Source organism: Salvelinus sp. IW2-2015, linkage group LG4p (genome assembly GCF_002910315.2).
Source record: "Salvelinus sp. IW2-2015 linkage group LG4p, ASM291031v2, whole genome shotgun sequence".
Lineage (NCBI taxonomy): Eukaryota > Metazoa > Chordata > Actinopteri > Salmoniformes > Salmonidae > Salvelinus > Salvelinus sp. IW2-2015.
The window spans coordinates 12,260,201-12,267,615 of record NC_036841.1 but is presented as its reverse complement, the minus strand read 5'-3'; the positions used below and the strand labels follow the sequence as shown (position 1 = coordinate 12,267,615).

The 7,415-nt window shown below is 46.2% G+C and overlaps 1 pseudogene; it reads right to left on the bottom strand.

Moving 5' to 3' along the window:
• Positions 1 to 7,415, bottom strand: part of LOC111957207 (spectrin beta chain, non-erythrocytic 4-like) — a 50,908-nt pseudogene that overhangs the window by 38,472 nt on the left and 5,021 nt on the right.

Below are 7,415 nucleotides of genomic sequence, written 5' to 3'. Positions count from 1 at the left end.
ACCCTTTACCCCCCCCCCCCCCACTCAGTGATGTATGTTCAAGTGCAGAGCATTCCCCTGGTGACGCTCACAGCAGCGTAGTATCTCTCCCTCTCTTTTCTCGCTCTCTCTATGCTGCTCATCCACTCCCCCTCCCTTCCTTCGCCCCTCCTCTCTCCCTCGCTGGCTCTCCCCTCTCTGGCTCTCCCTCTCTGGCTCTCCCTCTCTGGCTCTCCCTCTCTGCTCTCCCTCGCGCTGCTCTCCCCTCTGGCTTCCTCCTGCTCTCCTCTCGGCTCTCCCTCGCTGGCGCGATCTGGGGATAAGGAGACAGAGAAAGACGGAGGTAGGGAGGGAGAGATGATATATTTGTGGTTTGATAGATTTACTGCTCTGCTTTCGTGTAAAGGGTCCATTGCATATTTCTCCTCAACCTCTCGCCCCTGGATGCTGCCCTCCTGACCAGAGGAGCTCAGTGGGGATCACAGGCAGAAAGCACCCCTGGGACGCCAAGTGGGCCCATGTGCAGACTGGGAGGCAGCAGCTTATGGAAATATAGGAATGGCGCTCATCAAATGGACTCCAGTGGTACCACTGCTATTAGAGACGATGACCCTCTGCCTCCAGTCCACAGTCAGGTCAATGTGATGTCCCTACATGGGGGTCATCACCAGGGTGACCAGGCCTCCTCCTCCTCATGGCTCCATCTTACCATCTCACTCAAAGAACAGGACAGATAGAGCTAAACAGGGCCATCTCATATCTATAGGGAAACTATTCCCTTTAAAGTGTTTATTGCACTACGTTTTTGGGACGCTACCAATAGACAAGTGAACTAGCAAAGTCTAGAATTCTGCTAGAACTGTGGTTCAGAATGGAGCATGGTAAAAACCAGCSGCTGGATGTGCATCAACCCTTTGTTCCCAAGCCAGTACAGCTGTATAGAAAGCGTAAAAGTTAAGAACACACTACTGACTTGGTTCTGCACGTTCTTACAAACTGTCGCAGTGTGTGTCCCTCTCATACAGTAGGCCACACATGGGCAGGGAAGCCTTCTCACCCAGATACACTCCCTTTCCCCTGAACAAATGACGAAGGGAGGTGGTGGTGAATTATTCAATGCAGGGCAGGCAGAGAGAAAGTTGCAGAAACGGAATAAAGCTCTGGGTTAGGTAGGGTAGCTCTGGGGCACACTATAATACCCTTTCATTTAAAACATTTTATTAAACTAAGCAAGTCAGTTAAGAACAAATTCTTATTTACTACCCCGACCAAACCCTAACCCGCACGACGCTGGGCCAATTGTGCGCCGCCCTACGGGACACCGAATCATGGKGAATCATTGCGATACAGCCCGGAATCGAACCAGGGTCTGTAGCGACGCTGCGCCACTCGGGAACCCCTGATACAGCTGATGCATCCAGGTTGGGCACTGGACACTGAATATGGCTGTCCTGACTCACAGACACACAGCACAGCTTAAACATGGCAGTCAAAGTCCTGTCACAGCAAAGCATCATCTTCCTTTGCAACCAAATGACAACCGTATGACAAGTATCCACCGACTATCAACTAGGTCAGCCTCTCTCAACGGGTTCGCCAGAAGTTGACTGTCCTGTCAGAAAGATCCAGCAACATCCAATCACGTCTAAACTTCAGATGAGTCAAGTTCGTCTGTCACTCACATCCCCAAGTTAAGCATCTAACACAGCAGCCGGCTGGCTCAAATCCTTCAACTTACATAGAAAAAAATATACATTTTTGTCACCCCTGATATAAAGATTGAGGAAGAACAGGAACCCACTCCAGGTCTTTCAGATTTCATTCAATTTCAGCGAAGCAGAGTTTCAGTATATCCCTGAAGGATCCCGCAATATGATATTCACCTGGAGGTTTAAGCCTGACCCCCTGTGGTCCCAGGCAGAGACATGTACAGTACAGTATAGCTCTGAACCCAAGCCCTTTTTTGAACCCATACTACCTCCCATTGGTGATTCCATTGATATGCCAGTGTTGGTTATGACACTATTTGTGTTTCGTCCTACCTCGTGGCAGTCCTGTAGTAACCTCTGGAGCCCCCACTGGCCGTTGAGCCTCTCCAGCCACTGTTGGGCCAATTCCCGGTTCTGGTTGCCTCTGTGGAGGAGAGAAACATAAAGCCATTCATTCACACACTGCTCAATTCATTCACACACTGCATCAATCACTCTACTGGTATCTGCAACTGTAACTCTATGATGTAGATGGCTTTGGTGCAGCACACCGAGCAACAATGAACAACAGTCCATTGTAAAGATATGAGTCGGCCAACGGTCTCATCTAAATATCTCCCTAACATGTGGTCGCCCCATGCTATTGTTGGGGMGGAGAGTTGAATACGGGGTAACTAGGCCCCTCCTTGCCTCACCCATCAGTATGAATGTCATGCTCTGCTGTTAAAGAAAGTATCAACGAGGYGAGTTTCTTTTCGGTCGCTTATGCTTTGTCTCCTCTGTGTACCATTGTGTTTGTGAAGCCCACCTGCTACCAAGACCACTTCGTTATCACTATAGTATAACTAACTCATATTTGAACAGTATTTTATATTTCAATATCCATAGTGCATTCATTTAATGTACCAGTCAAAAGTTTGGACACACCCACTCATTCAAGGGTTTTTCTTTATTTTCACTATTTTCAACATTGTAGAATAATAGTGACGACATCAAAACTATGAAACTACGAATTATGTAGTAACCAACAAAAAGTGTTAAACTGTCATGCCCTGACCATAGAGAGCTTTTTATTCTCTATGTTGGTTAGGTCGGGGTGTGACTAGGGTGGATCATCTAGGTGATTTATATTTCTATGTTGGCCTGGTATGGTTCCCAATCAGAGGCAGCTGTTTTTCGTTGTCTCTGATTGGGGATCATATTTAGGCAGCCATTTCCCCTTTGTGTTTTGTGGGATCTTGACTATGTATAGTTGCCTGTGAGCACAATTGTAGCGTCACGTTTCGTTTTGTGATTTATTGTTTTCTTTGAGTTTCACTACCTAATAAAGAGGATGGAACCATACCACGCTGCATCTTGGTCCACTCATTCTAACGTTCATGACATAAACAAATCAAAATAAGTTTTCTAATTTTGAAATTCCACAAATTAACTTTTAACAAGGCACACCTGTTAATTGAAAGGCATTTCAGGTGACTACCTCATCAAGCTGGTTGAGAGAAAAGCGTGCAAAGCTGTCATCAAGGCAAAGGGTGGCTACTTTGAAGAATCTAAAATACAAAATATATTTTGTTTTTTTAAACACTTTTGGTTGCTACACGATTCCATATGTGTTATTGCATAGTTTTGATATGTTCACTATTATTCTACAATGTAGAAAATAGTCAAAAATAAAGAAAAACCCTGGAAAGAGTAGGTGAGTCCAAACTTTCAACTGGTACTGTACGGTATTGTGCCTCTGCTAAGTGACAAGTGATACCTCTACCTTCACCTCATGCGTTTCAGACTTTACCACAGCACCCTCCCCTGTATAAATAAGGACAGGTGAATATTCAGTCATGCTGCTATATGGATCGGACTAAGCTCACATTTCATTTTCATGCCTCCGTGCTCTTCTATGTATAGTCAAAGATGTTAAAGAAAGATTGTACATGGCTTTGACATACAATAGCATGGTCAGACAAGAACAATCCTATGTCGCCACCCACCTGTTAGCGAGGGTGTCCACACGCTCCTTGATGCGGTCCGAGTAGATGTTGCTCTGGCTAATGAGGCTCTCTCCGGCCTCGATGACAGCCTTGATGCGATGCAGGTTGAGCTCCATGGTGGTGGTAAAGTCCTTGTGTTTCTTGATGGCAGCCTCCACCGTCTCCACAGTGGTGGGGAGCTCAACATGGGCCAAGGCTGACTCCTGGAGGGGGACAGGGAGAATGGACAGAGTCAGAACCCCACGTCAGTGAAGAGTTTATAAATGTACAAGAGAGTAGAGGGAATATAAGTAAAACTGAGAGAGAAAATGGGAATATTACTGTAGTAAGCTCTTATGTAGTATGTGGGGGAAAACCTTGCTCACAGACATGGGTATCATCTCATGGCATTTTATCAATAACTACATMWGCGTGTTTAGTACATGCAAAAGGTGCAGATTCTATTTTGCTGAATGACAAATAAACGGATCTCTAAGGACTATAATGAGGTCAGGTTTCAGTCATTATTGGCAAGGAACCTGACAATGTTTTCCTGATCAATGAATGGCATGAAAACAGCAACCCTCGCAGGCTCTATTTCATACTACAAAGCTCTGCCAAGATGTCTGAATGCTGAATTGTTGTGTTCAACACAATGACATGTAAAGTAAAGCGATAGTGTAAGGACATTCCTACATGTATGGTACACAGGTTGAGATAAACATGGGTCGAAAGACCAAAAACAAGTCCACGGCACCCTGTTTGACAATTATTCAAAAAGAAATCCGTTGGCCTGTAGTTCTGTGCCTGTGGGGTCTAAAGGGAGAACTGGGTCTGTGGTAAAGGTCTGTTAGCAAACCAGAACAGACATGCTCTGACACACGGACAGAGAAGTCAGGGGAAATGCATGCCTTTTGACATTTCAACTGGAATCTTCTGCATGCAAAGACCCTGCAATGGAGTGCACTGTATAAAGTATGTATATATTCCAGCATGCAGAGCATAGCCTATAGATTATACTGTACATAGTCGCACACATGACACAATAAAGGTAGAAATACTGTGCATGAATATAAATGCAAAACAAWGTACCAAAAATGTTAAATTTTGTACCTTTTAACATTATCAATTGTACTGTATAAACACCCACATACAGACACTCAAGCCTGTGAACCCTTAATAGGCACAGTGAAGACCAAATTGCCAAAGCTTTGCCTCCCTCACAATAGTGTGCAAGAAGATAGCTACTAGTTTTGCTGCAGGTSTTCAATGTTGCAGGTTTACGACTGGTCGTTGGTTGTGCTGTCATATCCAATAGCACATCTTGCTGGGATTTCCTGCTATAGAGCCACCTATAAATTCTACATCTAGGCTAGGGATCACAGGCATACTGTATACTGTGCTGTGTGTATAAATATCCCTCTGATCATTTCAACAATGCCCTTTCCCACAACCTTTTTGATTCCAGGTAGAACCCTTTTTGGTTCCAGTTAGAACTCTGTTGTGTTCCATGTAGAACACTCTGTGTAAAGGGCTCTAAATGGAACTCAAAAGGGATCTACTTGGAACAAAAAATAATGATTCAAAGGGTTCTCCTATGYGGACAGCCGAAGAACCCATTTAGGTTCTAGATAGCACCTTGTTTTCTAAGATTGCATTCCTGGGGATTTCCCTGCCAGCAAAACATCTATAGAATGCTGGCCACTCACTGTAATAGCACTGACCCTCACTGTAATAGCACTGACCCCCACTGTAACAGCACTGATCCTCACTGTAATAGCACTGACCCTCACTGTAATAGCACTGATCCTCACTGTAATAGCACTGACCCCCACTGTAACAGCACTGATCCTCACTGTAATAGCACTGATCCTCACTGTAATAGCACTCACTGTAATAGCACTGACCCACTGTAATAGCACTGATCACTGAAAGCATGCCCCACTGTAATTGATCCATTGTAATGCACTGAATCCTCACTGTAATAGCACTGGATCCTTCACTTGTAATAGCACTGACCTCATTGTAATAGCAACTGAATCCCACTGTAATGTCACTGACGCCTCACTGTAATAGCACTGACCCTCACTGTAATAGCACTGACCCCCACGTAACAGCACGTGATTCCTCACTGTAATAGCACTGACCTCACTGTTTTTGGCGCCTGTCCGGGGTATTCTTCGGATGGGCCACAGTGTTCTCTGACCGCCCTGTCTCAGCCTCCAGTTTTATGCTGCAGTCAGTTTATGTGTCGGGGGGCTCAGGTCAGTTTGGTTTTACCTGGTAGTAGCTTCCTGTCTTATCCAGTGTCCTGTGTGAATTTAAGGGTATGGCTCTCTCTAATTGCTCTCGTTCCTCTTTCTCTCTTGAGACCTGAGCCTAGGACCATACTGTCAGGAACTACGGGCATGACTTGACACCTTGCGTTCCCCAGTCCGCCTGGCCTTGATGCTATTCCGTTTCACTGTTCTGCTGCGGTTACGAACCCTACCTGTCCCAGACCTGCTGTTTTCAACTCTTAATGATCGGCTATGAAAGGCCAACCTGAATTTATTCCTGATTAATTATTTGACTCATGTTGTCATCTTATGAACATGTTTGAAATCTTGGCTCTCTCTAAATTTTCTCCTTCTCTCTTTCTTTCTCTCGGAGGACCTGAGGCGCCTCAGACCATACGTCGGGACTACCGGCCGGGTGAACCCTTGCTGTCCCCAGTCCGCCTGCCATGCCTTGCTGCTATTCCAGTTCTCAACTGTTCTGCCTTGCGGTTATGGAACCCCTACCTGTCCCAGTCCTTGTTTTCAACTCTTAATGAAATCGCTATGAGAAAGCCAACTGAGATTTATTCCTGATTATTATTGACATGCTTGTCATTTATGAAGCATTTTGAAAATCTTGGCTTCTCTCTAACTTTTCCTTCTCTTTCTTCTCTGCGAGGACCTGGGCCCTAGGACCCATGCGTCGGGACTGCGCGCCGTGGTGACTCCTTGCTGTCCCCAGTCGCCGGCCTTGCCTGCTATTCCAGTTTCAGCTGTTCTGCCTGCGGTTATGGACCGCGCACCCTGTCCCAGACCTGTTGTTTTCAACTCTTGATGATCGGCATGAGCCACTGAAAATATTCAGGATTATTATTTGACCATGCTTGTCACTTAGAACATTTTTGAAAAAGTCTTGGCATAGTTCTGTTATACATCTCCACCCGGCACAGCCAGAAAGAGTGGCCACCCCTCATAGCCTGGTTCCTCTCTAGTTGCTTCCTAGGTTTTGGCCTTTCTTAGGGAGTTTTTACCAACGCACCGTGCTTACTCTACACCTGCCATACAAAAAATAGCTGTTTGGGTTTTAGGCTGGTGTCTGTAACGGCACTTCGAGATTATTAGCTGTATGTACGAGGCTATATAAATAAATGATTGATTGATTGATTGATAATAAGGAAGGAGTCCAGGTCCTGGATGAACTGCTTGCAGCCGCCCCGCCCACCATCAGAGAGGTCCTCGGCAGCCTTGCAGCGTGTGCTTCAGCTCCTCCACTCCACACAATGCCCTCGAAGTGCTCACAGGACCTCGCATGGCTTGGCCGGGTGCGAGATAGCCAGCTCCTCTGCCTCCTTGCTCAGGTTGAAGCAGCTTGGGCTCCAGCACGGCCAGGGCCCCCTCCATGGTTGGAGATCGGCGCTGGCAGGGCCAGGACCCCGCCCAGGTCACTTGCCACGTACTGGTGGGCGTCGGATGGCCTTGCGCTTCTCCTGTGATCTGGGACT